Source organism: Pleurodeles waltl, chromosome 2_2 (genome assembly GCF_031143425.1).
Source record: "Pleurodeles waltl isolate 20211129_DDA chromosome 2_2, aPleWal1.hap1.20221129, whole genome shotgun sequence".
Taxonomy (NCBI): domain Eukaryota; kingdom Metazoa; phylum Chordata; class Amphibia; order Caudata; family Salamandridae; genus Pleurodeles; species Pleurodeles waltl.
The window spans coordinates 85,835,222-85,852,333 of record NC_090439.1 but is presented as its reverse complement, the minus strand read 5'-3'; the positions used below and the strand labels follow the sequence as shown (position 1 = coordinate 85,852,333).

The following is a 17,112-nucleotide window of genomic DNA, read 5'->3' as shown; positions in this document are numbered from 1 at the left end:
AATTACTAGCGCTGTAGAGAAGCTGATGTATTGAACTGAACCATTCGCTGTTAAATTCTACTTAGCTAGAATTTTCTGCAGTGTACCGACGGACAGGAGATGAGTGAATCAAATCACAACATATGTTGTGTAGAGCAGACAAGATGTACTTTCCCAGGACTCGAACAATAGAGACACTGACTGGAGAAGAAGATGCAATGTTTTTGATACCTGATGAGCCGTATGGTGAGGACATCGTAAAGTGAACCAATCAATGAACTGAGAACGGCGTAACCTTAGAACTTATAGATTCATAAAAAAAACATTATTGGTTAGAGCAATAACTGGTGATTGACTGACCAATTAGGAATTAGGGGGATGGACTGGGTAACCTTAATAAAAAGTCATGACAAAGGGCAAAATCTTCAGATGCGAGGGGTGAATTGATGATGTCAGAAGACGCGATTCGAGATTCTGTCATTGGGCTCATACTCTTGAGAGCCTGATGCCTTACTGATCGATTGATGACCTGAAGACTGACTTTGTTGCTGATCCATTAGCTATGACAATGTGACTGTTAACTTTTGTGTCTTTCTTCCTAGGTACCAACTGCTCTATTTGAATAGTTTTTCTTTTAGCTAAATGTTTTCTAAATTTGTGTTCTAAATTGTTTTCGCATGAAGCCCCACATGCTAATGCTAATCTGGGTTAGGTAAGGTTCCTTTAGGTGATGTTGACAGTGACAATGATTGACGAACTGATTGATGAACTCTGCTATTAATGCTGGTATATTCATCTTTCTTGGCTTATGCTGAAGCATTCAAGCATATGTTTTCTCAAGTTCTGATTAGATTATGTTATTGGTGGTCATTAATGAACTAATTCTGAGTTGAATGAATAATGTTTGAATTAACCAAGAGACTAGTATTGTAACTAATAGGGAAATAAAAGTGATAAAACGTGTATTGAGTTGTGGTTATTCATGAAATGTTGATTTAATTAATTAATAATTATTTAAGTGGATTTTGATTGGGTATATTGAATATTGATAACATTGGTCACTACATGGCTAGGATACTCCTTGCAATCCAAAAGGTTAGTCGGCCTATACGTGCCCCCTTGTAAGTTTACTTACTAAGGACCAGGCCTGCTAGCAAACTCCAGTAACATGACCTAATGAAAAAAGAAACTTCTGCTAATTTTCAACCTTTTATTATCTCCAACAATGGATACTACACATGTCTACGATAAATAAGGAAATAACACATTTGACAAATCTTAGCTTGTGGGGTTTAGAAGTACCGTTAGGGTTCCGATCTCTATGCAACTTATATTGTAAAAAGTAAAATAAACAGACATTAATATTAGTATCATACCAGCTGTTGCATAACAAGGGTCTAAAAGTGTTTATTCAAAATACCAGTTTCCGCATATGAACAGAAACATAATAAATAATTAATTGTTTTGATTCATATGCTAAAATAATACATTAAAGCCGCAAGCACATTGCAGAGAGGGTGTAGCCTAGTGGCAAAGTTGATGACCTTGGACTCTCTGGACCTAGGTTTTGATCTCAGCTTGAACATTTGATCGAACATTGTGGTCCTGGGCAAATCACGTCTTCGCCCTGATTCTGAAACTGAAAATACAGGTAACTTAAAACAAAATGGGCCAGTATAAGTAATAAAACATATTTATGGGTAACCAACTCTCACTGCATATTCCCTTTCATGATCATTCATCTATAACATTGTTCAAGGTGACCACACCTGCCTCTGATTTAATGAACCTCCTTACTATGTGCAGTGTCTCCGGTAAAAATATGTTATTTCTGTGGAAATAGCGAACACATTTGAGATGTTGTGAATTTCCTCCGAAAAACGAGTCTCAATGTCATTGACGTCTAGTAGAAATTTTCCACATTAACTCAATCTATTCTCAAAGTATCCACTGCAAAATAAACTTCGCATTTTAGGCGTTTGCGTATATTTTCGTCTTAGAAAAAAAAAGACCTTCCATGATAATATTGATTATTCTACAATGTGGACGATTTAGTATTTGATGTATTAATCCAGAAATTGGTGTGGGCGCTGGCTCGTGAAAACTATTATGTATTAATGGCGCATAATGTAAAGGCATCCGCGACAGATGGTGTCATGTGATTAAAAGCATTGATTTTCCAACATTTCCTTCAACAGATCCTGTAAATCACCTCCTGCTGGCGGACCAACAGCCGAGTGCGGCTCAACCGATCTTCCTTGCATGTGAAAAAGCTGATAGCTGCCCGCTGCTGGTGAATGATCCGGACGAAGGGTGAGAGTCCGTTTATTTGAGTTGGTGAGGATGACCACTCCGTGCTGTTTGAAGTTCGAAGAGGTGTACTGAAGTGCAGCTGCGATTTACAGTGAACATTTTCTTTCATGTGTTTATAAAAAAATGACCTTTGGCTAGCCTTTCATTTTGGGGACCTCTTTGTCAGATCTCACCTGAAAGGTTTGCCCAGCACCATATATTGAGCCAAATAATGATAGCATTTTCTAAGCTTCAAAATATTCTGTGGGGAGGGACACGTAGTGGGGAACTTAGAAGGAGTCTTCAAAGCGTATCTCACAGATAAGATGAACTATTGGGCATGGCATCTCTTGCGATTTTGAAGCAGCAGTGATCTTTTATAAAATGTCCTTCAGCACTGTGGCTATTCTGCCCAACCTGGGTGGAGCATCCATGATATCAATGAATTCAACATCCTCAAAGCTTGACCAGAAATACAGTCAACAGTAAGACTTGGTTAAAGAATACATGGACTGTGGGCAGGTTATGAGGTAGATATTGCTGAATGTGAGAGAAAGGAAGCAGGAGTTCTGAAAAATATGGGGCTTCTAAGATCAAGTCAGTGAAATGTCTGTTTCCCTGCAGAAATAAAAAAATATTGAAATTGAGCTGAAAAAACTTCAATTTTTACTCTGTAACTTTTTCCTGCGATGTCAGAATTTTTAAAGCAATATACCGTTACATCTGCTGGGCTCTTCTGGTTGCATGAATATATACGGCTTGTAGGTTCATCAAGAACCCTAGGTACCCAAGAGCCAATAAATGAGGTGCACCTTGCAATGGGTTTTCATTCTATACCGGGTATACAGCAATTCATTTGCTGAAATATAAAGAGTGAAAAATAGGTACAGAACAACTTTGGCCCCATTTATTTGGGGTGGGGGTATGGCCATACCCCAACCGTCTTATTTTGCAAAAACAATCTTCCCTGGTCTCTGGTGTGCTTTCTGTACCCCTTGGGGGTAGATGGGCCTTCCAAATATAGTCCGATCTGCCTCGAGTGGGCAGATATGGCCAACAGTAATGTGCCCCCATGGGGAGCAACCCTTGCCCAAGCGGCTGCCCCCCCAAACAAAACACACACACACCAATCCCTGGTGCCTAAGTGGTTTCTGCCCCTCCCCCGGGGGCAGATCCGCCTAATAGAAATAAGCCTTGCCTTGCATGAAATTGATGCAAAAAAAAAATCACTGGTGCCTAGTGGTTTCTCCCCTCAGGGGAACGACCCTTGCCTAAGGGGTCGCTCTCCTTGCGTGAAATTGAAGCAAAAAAATAAAAATCTCTGGTGTCTAGTGGTTTCTGCCCCGTCCCCCTTGGGGGCAGATTTGTCTAATCAAAAAAGGCCGATCTGCCCTCAAGAGGGGCAGAAATGGTCTAAAAACTTTTTTTCCCCCAGGGGAGCAACCCTTGCTTAAGGGCTCGCTCCCCTTGCATGAAATTCATGAAAATAAAATAAAAACCCTGGTGCCTAGTGGTTTCTGCCCCCCAGGGGAACAACCCTTGCTTAAGGGGTCGCTCTCCTTGCATGAAATTGAAGCAAATAAATACAAATCCCTGGTGTCTAGTGGTTTCTGCCCCCCTTGGGTGCAGATTTGTCTAATCAAGATAGGCCGATCAGCCCCAAAAAGGGGCAGAAATGGCCTAAGTACAATTTGCCCCCCACCAGAAGGACCCTTGTCCAAGGAGTTGCTCCCCACATATAAAAAATAAAGTAAACAACAACAAATAAATCCCTTGTGTCTATGGGTTTCTGCCCCCCGGGGCAGATCGGCCTATTTATAATAGGCCAATCTGCCCACAGGGAGGGCAGGAAAGGCCTAAAAATATTTTGCCCCACTGGGGAGTGGCCCTTGCCCAATGGGCCTCTCCCCTATGTATAAATGTAAACAAAAAACAATCCCTGGTGTCTAGTGGTTTCTGCCCCCCCTGGGGGCAAATTGACCTCATAAAAAAAGGCTGGTCTGCATAAAAGTTATTTTGTCTCCAGGGGAGCGACCCTTGCCTAAGGGGTCGCTTCCCACATATGAAAATATACACACAAAAAAAAATTCCTGTTGTCTAGTGGTTTCTGCCCTGAGGGTAGATTGGACTGATTAAAATAGGCCGATCTGCCCCCAGGAGGGCATAAATGGCCTGAGGCCCTTGCCCAAGGGGCTGCTCCCCTCATTCAATAATAATAATTAAAAAAAACTACCTGGTGATGCGATAGGGCAGCAGAAATGCAGAGAGAGACATGAAAGGAGAGGAAAGGCCTTTCCTCTCCTTTTAATGCCTCTCTCGCCCCTTCCACGTAATCGGAGGAGAAATGCTTTTGCATTTCTCTTCTGATCCGTGCTGAGGGGTAGGCCTCTGATGAGGTCAGTGCACGAACACACGCTGATGTCATCAGATGCCACGGGAGGTTGGGGGGGAAGGGGTGGAAGGGGAAGTGATTCCCTTTCCATCCATGCCCTCGGGGTGACGAGGCAAAGCTCAAAGGGGGTGCGCCAGTCGAAGGATGTAACGGTTACATCCTTAGCTCCTCAGCGCCGCAGCCAAGGACATAACTGTTACGTCCTTGGTTGTCAATGGGATAAGGCTTCCTATCATGTTCTACAGGGATGTCTTTAAGATATCAGAAGGGGCATCTCACCCATCATATAGCAGCATGCTTCATCATGGGCACCTCCTCTCATCCGGGTAGATGAATACTACCTGGATAGGTTCAACTAAATTTGATAAAAACTCAGCGATCATAGTAAATAATTTGTCTGGAAAATAGTGCAGTATTCCAGCTAAAAATTACTAGGGATAAACTCCAGATTTTGCTTTATTCTATGACAATCCTTGACATTATTGAAAAAATGACTGGATGTTTACAGAAAGTAATGGTTTCTATATCCATCGTTAATATTGCCTATATATTTCAGTTGAAGTCATACTGCCCATGTGGGTCACTCGGCTTTCTACAGGGCTATAAATTCTCTGCCTTTTAACCCCTCACTCTAAAACAGTCTAGAGAATAATGTGGCGTAAAGCTCACCTTACTGTTCTTGGTAGTTTATTAGGAGCCCTATGAGATTCCAAATCCTTGTAGTCATACTTTCTTCAAGGGTACAATGTTTCCTCAGATATTACATTTGTTTTCCTCTGCTGCGTGGCAAGGGAAAACAAATGTAAGTTCTGAGATAAAATTTAGACTCCTCTAGGGGTTAATAGGGTTGTGTAACAAATTATTGATAAAACGTTATGAAACTATTGTTCCAGTGGCTGTGGTTTTTCTATTATAAACTCTAATTATTCAATAACCTTGTCTACAATAGTTAGGACACAATGGGCCAGATATAAAAGTTCCTATCACCACCTGAGCGCCACTTTCAGTGATGCTCCGGTGGCGCTGTGCACTGTGCTGTATTTGTAAGTGAGGTTAAGCCACTTTTTGTGGCTTTACGCCACCTTATAAATACGGACCCTTCACATGCAGCACTTTGCGTGGAAGGGGTATGTGATGGGTCTTGCTGTGGTTGTGCCACAGCAACACCCATTGCATTTTGACTGCCCCAGATTAACGAGTTTTCTTAAACATGAGGCAGCACCAAAATCTAACCCCACCCCTGGGGTGGCCTTAGCATGGTGCAATGAGGAGAAATTATTTAATTCCTCTGCAGCACACATACAAAGAGCAAATGGCCATTGAAGATTGTTTTTGTGCAGGAAGGTGTTCCTTTCTGCAGAAAAACAACCTCCCCTGCAACACAGCCATCCTTGCACCATGGTGCAAGGTTAGCTGCATTGGCGCTCAGCAGCAAATTTAGCTCCGGCGCTAGGGGAAACACCGGGGTGCACCGTGTTCTATTAAATACGGTGCATCCCTGCATTTTGAAAATGGCAGAGCGAGGCGCTGCCAAATTTGGTGCAGGGTTGCACTTGGTCATTTTCTCTTCAATCTGGGTCAATGTTTTTAGCAGACAATTCAAGAATCTGGGCCTGATTCTAACTTTGGAGGACGGTGTTAAACCGTCCCAAAAGTGGCGGATATACCACCTACCGTATTACGAGTCCATTATATCCTATGGAACTCGTAATACGGTAGGTGGTATATCCGCCACTTTTGGGACGGTTTAACACCGTCCTCCAAAGTTAGAATCAGGCCCTCAGTGTCTTAATTAAAACATTTAATTGATCACTGTTTTTACATGATTAAGTATAGAGCTCAATTACCTCCACTGTATTCAAATGCAAAAATACGATGCGTGGTATAGCACTGACAAATTCAAAAGCTGTTGACAAATTTTACCACTGGTGAATACAAAAAACAATGGGGGTGATTCTGACCCCGGCGGTCTTAGACCGCCGGGGCCAGGGTCGGCGGGAGCACCGCCGACAGGCCGGCGGTGCCCCGCAGGGCATTCTGACCGCGGCGCTTTGGCCGCGGTCAGTGCAGGAAAACCGGCGGTCTCCCGCCGGTTTTCCACTGCCCCTAAGAATCCTCCAAGGTGGCGCAGCTCGCTGCGCCGCCGAGGGGATTCTGACCCCCCCTACCGCCATCCTGTTCATGGCGGGAAAGCCGCCATGAACAGGATGGCGGTAGGGGGGGTCGCGGGGCCCCTGGGGGCCCCTGCCGTGCCCATGAAAATGGCATGGGCACGGCAGGGGCCCCCGTAAGAGGGCCCCGCAAAGTATTTCAGTGTCTGCCTTGCAGACACTGAAATACGCGACGGGTGCCACTGCACCCGTCGCACCTTCCCACTCCGCCGGCTCGATTACGAGCCGGCATCCTCGTGGGAAGGGAGTTTTTCCCTGGGCTGGCGGGCGGTCTTTTGGAGACCGCCCGCCAGCCCAGGGAAAAACTCATAATACCCTCCGCGGTCTTTTGACCGCGGAGCGGTATAATGGAGGGCGGAATTCTGGCGGGCGGCCTCCGCCGCCCTCCAGAATCAGAATCACCCCCAATGTTCGGTACATGCCAAAGGGAATGTATCTAGCCCTTTACTTGAGTGAATTGCCCATTATTTTCACCGGAGGTCAGATCCAAATTTGTGAATGCCTACAAACGTTCGAGTTTGCAGGAGTTCATCAAGTTACAAGGCTAATCACGCCTTGTTATACCCACTTTCCACCTCATGCATGTGATTTATTACTCAAAACTTCCACAGTCGCGGTTGAGAATAGTAAAACCATCTATCCTTGAAAGTATTTTGGTGAATTTCTGGCAGTAGTAAATGGATGAATTATCATCTGTATACATATATTTCACAACTGAATATACCTTTGTGAAGTGGCAACCAAAATGCATTAAATTATCTGACTATTGTCTATAGCTGTATACTTTTTAGATTTTTGCTGATCAGTTGCATTACAGTATATAATGTGATCACTCAAAAGTCTGGGTGTTGCCCTTGAATGAGAACAGCCCCAATCAATTTTTGTAATAAACTGTTCTTCAATTAGAACCCTACAGCAATTCGAAATCATTTGAAGGTGAAGAAGTTGGTGTCACCCGCACATCTTAATTAAAGTTTATTGATGGTGGACTTTTGCACTCCCTAGAGCCATTTTACATATGACTGACTCAGTCTCATCTTTCTCATCATTCTCTGTCAAGCTACACAATGTGTAGCTCAGGCAAATGCAAACCTTACTGTTTTGTTAAATCTGGAGACCCGCGTATTTATTTCTTTGTCATGTTAACAGTATTGATTATTAGCAAGCAATCTATATCACAACTTGAAACACAGGGTGGTATCTTTACTGTGTTAGGTTTAGGTAAATAGAGTACAGTATTTACAAAAAATTGTTTTTTATGTTTCAAAAGGAACACAAAAGTAAAATCCTGGGCACAATGGAATGCTATTATCTTGAAAGCGGGATACAATATTGTGGTCATTGAATGCAAACAGTTTTAAAAGTACAGAATTCAATGAACCTTTATTGATTTATGCTAATAACTGTATATTTCATTAAATCAAGCAGTGTGGTTAATGGCTACATTGAATTTACTCATAAGTGGTCGGTAACTGATAATGCTTTCCAAATCCTGTAGAATACATTATAATCATGATTTAATGGAGTTGTTTAGCTGCACGAAGCTTTTCACAGGCAGTTGCAAAGAAAACATTGTGGGAAGCAAAGGGCCTAGAAGAATAAATAAAACAACAATAAAGGTGTAAAAATAAAAAAAAGGGGGAACTACTCTAAAACATTTTAAATTCATATGTGCGGAAAAAGTGCAAGTGAAAATTTGGCACTCAAAATAATATGAATAAAAATGGACAAGAAGAAGGAAGTAATGGAAAGTCCACATGCCACAGAAATTGCAGAGCGTGGCTTTGAAATGTGGTAATGGCAGATGAACTGTCAATAAGGAAATTCCGAATTACATCAAATTCTCTCACCCTCCCACTCCTGGTGAACTTGTTCCCTTTTGCAGGGTCATCTCCAATCTTTTTGCCTCCTTCCTCCTGTTTTTTTCTGACCTGTTTTTGTTGGCTTTAGGATTCTGGGAACGCTGCCTCTGCTAACCAGTGCTAAAGTGCATATGCTCTCTGTGTAAATTGTATTGTTGTTTGGCTTATTCATGATTGGCATATTTGATTTACTAGTAGGTCACTAGTAAAATGCACTAGAGGTGCCTAGGGCTTGTTAATGAAATGCTACTAGTGGGCCTGCAGCACTGGTTGTGCCACCCACATGAGTAGCCCTGTAAACATGGCTCAGACCTGCCACTGCAGTGTCTGTGAGTGCAGTTTTAAACTGCCAATTCGACTTGGCAAGAGTACCCACTTGCCAGGCATAAACCTTTCCTTTTTATACCTGTAAGGCACCCCTAAGGTAGGTCCTAGGTAGCCCCATGGGCACGGTGGGACATATGCTTATGTGTTTTACATGTCCGGACAGTGAAATACTGCCAAATTCGTTTTTCACTTTTGCAAGGCCTATCTCTCTCATAGGTTAACATGGGGGCAGCCTTTAAATATGATTCAAGTGCAGATTTCTTTAGGAGCAGATGTGGAGTTTGGGAATCTCTGGACTAACAATTTAAAATACATCTTTTAGTGAAGTTGTTTTTTAGATTTTGTTTGAAAATGCTACTTTTAGAAAGTAGGCATTTTCTTGCTTAATCCATTCTGTGACTCTGCTTGTTTGTGGATTCCCTGTCTGTGTCAGTTTGACAGTTTGGCACCTCTCCTCTACACAGTGACACAAAGGGAGCCGGATTGCAGCCTGAATATCCTGATGGGCCACCTGGGCTGGGAGGGAGGGGAGGAGTGGTCACTCACACCCGAAAGGGCTGTGCCTGCCCTCAAACAATGCAGTCTCCAACCCCCTGGTGTGTGTCTGGTTCCTGGCCTGGGCAAGGCAGGATCTTGAAAACAACAGAGACTTCTCTTTGAAGTAGGCCTACTTCAAAGGCAGAAAGGAGTTTAAGAAGAGCACACAAAAGCCCTGAAAATCAGATCACTTATAGAACCAAGAGGAACCTCTGCCAAGGAGAAGAGTTGAAGAGCTGAGAAGTGCTGTCCCTGTCTGTGACTGTGTTTGGTGGGTTATCCTGTAGTCGCTGCTTCTGCCTGTGAAAGGGGACAAAGACTGGATTTTGTGGTATTATCCTGCTTGAGAAGAATCTCCAAGGGCTTGGACTGAGCTTGCCCCCTGTTCTGAAGTTTCAATGGCATCAAAGACTTCCCCTACAAGCACCTGGACTATCTGTGAAGACTCCTGCCATGACAAGTGGTGGCCTGTCCAGTCCCTGGGCCCTTGAAAGGAGGTGTAACTCCAAGAAAACCGACTTCAGACGATTACAGACCGACGGCGCTGCCGAATCCCGCAATGCCACCTGCAACCAAATCTGTGGTCCTCACTGGAATGTGACAATCCTCGCAGGCCCGACATCGCTGCAGCCCCACCAAAGTCCGCGGCTCAGAGGAAGTTGGCGCACCACATCGTGACTGCTGGATATCAACTCCACCCGAAGTGCGTGGATTCAACGCTTCACATCGACGTCGCCTCACCTCCACCGCTCCGCAGCAAGGATCCGACAACTCTTGGTGACTCCTCCGCTCCTCCGCCCCGCAGCACCAAAACCAGTGCCGCCTTGGATACAGCAACAGGGCAATCCCCGACTTCATGCACCGGCTTGTTTTCACATTTTACTAGGGAACAATACCTGGGGGTCTGCGTGACTCCGTACTCGGAGCCATTGGCATCGGATTGTTGGGAACGAGTCCGTCACATCACCGTGTTATCACATCATCGAAGCATTTTGGCCCATATTTATACTTTTTAGCACCACAGTTGTGTCATTTTTGGATGCAAAAGTGGCACAAACTTACAAAATACAATTAGACTTTGTAAGTTTGCACTGCTTTTGCATCAAAAAATGACGCAAATGCAGCGCTAAAAAAGTATAAATATGGGCCTTTGTGTTTCAAGTGCTTTTTTTGAGTTTCATCTTTAAAAATTAATAACTTGACTTGTGTATGGCAGATTTTTGTCATTTTGGTCTTGTTTTGTTTAGATAAATATTGTCTATTTTTCTAAACTGGTTTTGAGTCATTTTGTGGTGTTTTTACTTTATTACTGTGTGTGTTGGTACAAATACTTTACACCTGGTCTCTGAAGTTAAGCCTGCCTGCTCATGCCAAGCTACCAAGGGGGTGGGAGGGTGTTAACTGAGGGTGATTCTCCTTTACCCTGACTAGAGTGAGGGTCCTTGCTTGGACAGGGGGTACCCTGACTGCCAACCAAAGACCCCATTTCTAATACCCCCTCACCTTAGTGCTTTGGCAGAAGGACTGAACAAATTTAGCAAACATTACAGTGGGCACATTTTCATTCCCAACCTTCCTTAAACGTGTTTTAGACTTGGTATCATTGATGTGGTTTTCCCTTTACTTTTTTGCCTTCAACCATCCTGTTTTGCTGACTTCGTTTTCTCTGGCTTTAAGACTCTGCACACTAACACTGCTAACCAGTACTAAAATGCTTGTACTCGCAACTTTAAAAATGGTAGAATTGTCGTATATTCCTGATTGGCATATTTAATTTACTTGTGTGGGCCTAGAAAAGAGGGACTACCTGTGCCCAGGGTCTGTAAATTAAATGGCACTAGTCAGCTAACAGCACTGACTGTGCCACCCACTTAAGTAGCACTTTAAACATGTCTCAGGCCTGCCATTGCAGCTTGTGTGTATAGTTTTAGGCTGCCATTTCTATCTGGTAAAATAAACCTTTTTCTATCCCCAAACCATCCTTTTTAATACATATAAATCAACCTAAGGGTAGGCTTTGGACAGCCCAGAGAGCTGGATGCAATGTATTAAAAAAGTTGGACACATATGTTTAAGTTTTACATGTCCTGATAGTAAAAAACACTTAGGCCCATATCTATTCTTTTGTAGCGCTGCATTTGCGTAATTTTTTTACGCAAAGTCGGCGCAAACTTACAAAATACACTTGTATTTTGGAAGTTTGCGCTGCTTTTGCGTAAAAAAATTACGCAAATGCAGCGCTAAAAAAGTATAAATATGGGCCTTAGGGCCTTATTTATACTTTTTGGTGCAAAACAGCACTAACGCAGTTTTGCACCAAAAAGTTTTGCACCGGCTTGCACCATTTCTGTGCACCAGAACGGCACCATATTTATGGAATGGTGCAAGCCGGTGCAAAGGGTAGGCGAGAGTAAAAAAAAAAATGACTTTAGTCGTGTGGGGCTGGCAGTATAGAAGAAGAGGGGTTAGCACCAAAAAATGGCTTTAGGCAGGCTAGAGTAAAAAAAAATTACTCTAACCAGATTAGCATCATTTTATGGTGCTAAACCTACCATGCCACATGACTCCTGCCTTAGAAAAGGCAGGAGTCATGCCCATCACCCCATTGGCCAGCACAGAGGACAGGGGTCCCCTGGGCATGGCCATTGCACCCTGTGCCATGTATGGGGGCCCATTTCAGGGCCCCCTATGGCACTTTCAAAAATAAAATGCAATCTTACCTGTACTTACCTGGGATGGGGTCCCCCATCCTCCGCAGTCCCTCTGGTGTCGGTGGGGGTGACCCTGGGGCGTGGGGAGGGCTCCTGTGGGCTTATTCCATGGTGTTCCACCATGGAAATAGGCCCACATGTCCCCTAATGCCTGCCCTGACCCAGGCTTTAAAAAATGGGGCAAAGCAAGCTTTGCCACATTTTTTGAAACCCCCCTCCCTCCCTTGCACCATTTTTGCATGGGAGTATAAATATGGCGTTAAGGCCATAGAGTAATTTTTTGCACTGGAATGCCTACCTTGCATCTCATTAAGGCAAGGTAGGTTTCCACTTCCCAAAAATGACTTTAACTCCATAAATTTGGCGCTAAACGGGTCTAGCGTCAAAGTATAAATATAGAGTTTGTTTTGCACCGAATTAGAGTTAAAAAAAAGTGACACTAATTCAGTGCATACAGAATATAAATATGCCCCTTAGCATCAAAAAATGACGCTAACCTGGTTAGAGTCATTTATTTTGACTCAAACCTGCCTAACGTCATTTTTTTTTCAAGCTAGCCTACCCTTTGCACCGGCTTGCACCATTCCTTAAATATGGTGCCCATCTGGTGCTAAAAAATGGTGCCAGCCGGTGCAAAACATTTTGGTGCAAAACTGCATTAGTGCAGTTTTGCACCAAAAAGTATAAATGAGGCCCTTAGTGCCTGATTTTTAGTTTGGTGAATGGGGTTATTCCATCACAAACATGACGGATATCCTATCTCTCATATTACAATCCCATTATGGCATATAGATATTATAATACAGCAGACGGGATATCTGTCACATTTGTGATGGAGTAACCCGCCTGCCAAACTCTAAACTAGGCCCTTAAAATCATTTTTCAGTACTGCAAGACTTACCTCTTCCATAGTTCATGTTGGGTGAATTGTAATGAAAAATCCTCACTTATGGTGAAGTCAGATTTCAGTTGACATATTCCTGCTTTAGCCATTTGGTGCCTGCAGCCTGTCTCTGGGTCATATGATTGGGTGTAGTTGACAGTTAGGCTTTATTTATTTCTTCAATACAGCTACACACAACAGGGAGCTTAGCTATGCCTGGATGGGCCATTACAGACATGGTGTGAGGGAGGAGCTGATCCCATCCCCACTTACACTTGAATAGGCTGTGCCCTGCCTCAACACAATGGGCTGCATACCCCTTGTAGTAACTCTAGAGCCAGAGCCAGGAAGTAGAGGCACATGCACACTTCATAGGCACACCTGTAGAAGCTTCTCCCCCACTTCAAAGGCACAGCTGGGTATAAACCATGGGCCTCAGATACAAACCCTTTAGTACACTTCTGGACCTGTAGCTACTCCCAAGAAGAAGAGCTGTTGTGCTGTTGAAAGGACTGCCACTATGTTGGACTGCTGCTCTGAAGGGCATCTGTCCTGCTATGCTGAACTGCTGCCTGCTGCTATCTTGACTGGGTGAGAAAGACTGGAATAGAATCTGTTGAACCCAGGACCACCTATGTGGCTATTTATTATGCTTGTAAGTGCCTAGTATATGGTACCAGCTATATTCATTGCCTGCAAATTAAGTGCTTCTAGTGGGTGGTAGCACTCATTGAGCAACCAACTCAAGTAGCCCTGCAAAATATGTCTCCAGCCCAGCAAGTGCTTCTTGTGTGTGCAATTTTAAATGGCCCCTTTTATCTGGAAAAATAACCTTTTTCAGGGCTAAACTTTCCTTTTTAATACCTTTCTGTCACCCGTAAGTTAGGCCTTAAAATCCTATGTCAGGTTGAATAGTGTTCAAAAGTAGAACTTGTATATTGAATGTTTTATATTTCCTGGCAGTGAAAAACATCCAGAGTCATTTTTCACTCTGGAAGGCTGGTTCTCCAATAGGTTAACACCAGTTTTCACTATTAAATTTAGTAAGTGCTAAATTTAGTTACTGAATAGGTTTGAAAATATTTCAAGGTCTCATTTTAATAATAATTTAAAAATCGTCTGTCACCTGAACCCCAATGGCTTCCTGTGGTGAGATGTGTATTGCTCCCAGACAGTGGATAAAGGGCTCTGGGTGTGGGGCGAGTGTCTCCTCCCTAACATAACATTTTGGTCTAGTGGCTGTGCCCAGTCCCTTCCTGAGCTTCAACGGATTCCTACCCTCTCTCTAGCAGAAGAACCCTCACACCTAGGGCTGCCACCACTTTTTCTCTTCAGTCAGGCTGGCTCCAAACCCAGTGGAAGGGGAGGGACAGACCAGAACTGGTTTACGGGATAGACAAAGGATTGTCTTCCACCCAGAGGCTGGCACTGGGCATACAAAGCAGACCACACAGGCCTCTTGTGATCCAATGTTATATTAGAAGAAGGACCAACCTGCTGTATGAATCCTGAAGGAAGACTGGGCCTGCTTTCCTTGAACCCAGGACATCAGAAGTGACTCTAAGGTTTAGTTGACTGACCTCATGTTTGTGCTACAATGAAACAACACGCTTTCAGATGCCTTTTCCTCCTTTTCAGTTCCCCATCCCCCAACTTGACCTGAATTCGTCCCCTATGTTGGAGTGAGTCCTGACACCTTAGTACTGCCCCCACAGTCCTGGACCCTTGGTTGTGATCAGAGTGTACTCTTCATTGCCCAACTGAAAACTTCATCAGATTCAACTCCAAGCATTACTGTTTAAGTATTGCATAAATACATTAAACATTAAACATTGCCTCTAGGGGAAACCTGACTGCCAAGCTACCGGAGAGCTGAGCAGAGGTTTATTTAGTGACTTTAGTGGTTCACCCTGACAAGGATCATGCTTATTAATTGAAGTGGGTTCTCACGGACCTCAACAAATACTCTAATTTCTGACAGTATTTAAGTATAAATAAAGGTAAGTGTGTTTGCATGTTGTGTATTGCAGCATCCAGAAATGTTTATTAGCAAAGCATTCCTGGACTGCAAGCATGCAACTTATGAATTTTAAGAAAATGTATGTCTTAATTCAAGGTTTTGTCTACCTCTGTAGGGTGATATCTGAAAATTCACCAGAACAGTGCTGTATTCACCTGGTGGACATTGTAATATTAGTGACATAACATTCAATGTTAGTAAGAAAAACAATTTGGTTTCTAAGTAAACATTCAAAAATGTGTACTGCATTCTTTGGCTCTTGGTTTTTTTTATGAGTCACTAAACATGAGTCCTATTCACAAAGGTAAATTTACTTATGTAGATATAATCATCTGCATATTTACTACTACACCTAGGCATCAATCCATACTTTTTTGCTAGTCACCATTTTCGTGTGAACATGGTAGAGCCTCGTAAAATAACTTTTGACACATACTTGGAGATCTCTACCTCCAAGCTGAAAATCACCCTATGGGAAGCAATAGGGAAAATATCAGCTTATATACTCTTAAAAAGTATTTAAAATATTGTAATATAAAATATAAATGTAACAGAATGAAAAATAGATGGTAACATAAATCTCATTAACATACATTTTTATTGAGTAATAAAATGTATTTAATTCACAAATACTAATTGTCAAAGAAAGATTGAAGAATAATTTGTATTTAATATGCATTTTACTTGTACTATCACATTTTAAATAATACAGTAATTGCCAAGGTGAACCATGTAGTGGAAAATGCAATAGATTAGCAGGTGTGATACAGCAGGATATAATTTCAACTTGCTCAGAATATTCAGGTCCCGGTATGGTCTTGGTCTTGGTAGGAGGTCTATGTTCTGACCAGTTCTTTAGAGTTTTAGGCTGTGCAGTTACTATTAAGAATCCATAAGTGGAATAAGCGGGTCATTGGTCATCATCAGAACTTCTACTTCTTTCAGGAAAATATAAACTGCTAGCACAATTTAACCTTTTGTGGTTTGCCAAGTAAACTTATTTTTCGTAATGGTATGATTCTGCTAGTTTTTGAAGGTTTGTCTTGATAAAGAAATGTCTTGGTGAAAAATCTAACATAAATCTATATATATCACAGTCTTTGACATAAGCAATCTTTCACATGCTTCCTTTCCTTTGCATGGTCACATAGAAAACCAAATGCCTGTTGGGTAGAATATGTGAATTAACCTCAGTAGCCCTGGCCCCTTGATAAACCTCTGTGAAAAAATTGTTATCCAGAGATTTTCATTTTTGATTTGTGTTTTTTTATCGTTAGAGAAGTAATTCAGCTTGGGTAGACATTGCTAATTCGGGCTGATTTTTGCTGGATGACATTTTTTAAAATGGCGGATGTGTTGCAGTGCTGGTGTATATTTAAGGAACCATTAGACCCGTATACTTTATTTTCGTGTCAGAACATAGGTTTTAGGGGTCAGGTTTCCTTATAGAGACAGAATATAACTCCTCAGAGCAACCCATCTGCCATTTTCCAAAATGATGGTTCTATAATGTTGTGTTTTATCCATCATATTGGTAGTTTATTTCAATATTGGTATTGTTTCAAATTTGTGAACATGAGTGAAGCAGGTGGCAGCAGAAGGTCGTTACCTCCTTTACTCTTTGAAAAAGCAAAATAAGTTTTAAAGCCACTCTTGTGTGCTGGCTAAGGGTTCACACTCAGTGATATCAGAGAAATAATGTTCAACATTGATGAGGCCCTATTGATCCATAATAACAAAATTAAGATTTTCTGTGTGAATTTACAATGACAGAATACGTTTTTGTCACAAAAAGAATGAGCCACTTTTGATGTTCTCTTCTGATTAGACCCCTGAAGATCTTGCTCCCAAAATAAAATCGCAGGATGTAGTAAAATCAACAAGAACCATTTTTAAACCTGCTAAAAGATATAGATTTTGTACTTCATCACAACTTTT

The 17,112-nt window shown here is 42.4% G+C and overlaps 1 protein-coding gene across 2 annotated transcripts in view; it reads left to right on the top strand.

Annotated features, from left to right (window-relative positions):
• CDH18 (cadherin 18) overlaps positions 1-17,112 on the top strand; it is a 2,476,497-nt gene that overhangs the window by 279,259 nt on the left and 2,180,126 nt on the right. For both annotated transcript variants that reach the window (XM_069219481.1, XM_069219482.1), the window contains exon 2: positions 2,178-2,292. The gene's annotated coding sequence lies outside the window, so the exon portion shown is untranslated. The remainder of the gene's footprint in view (positions 1-2,177; positions 2,293-17,112) is intronic.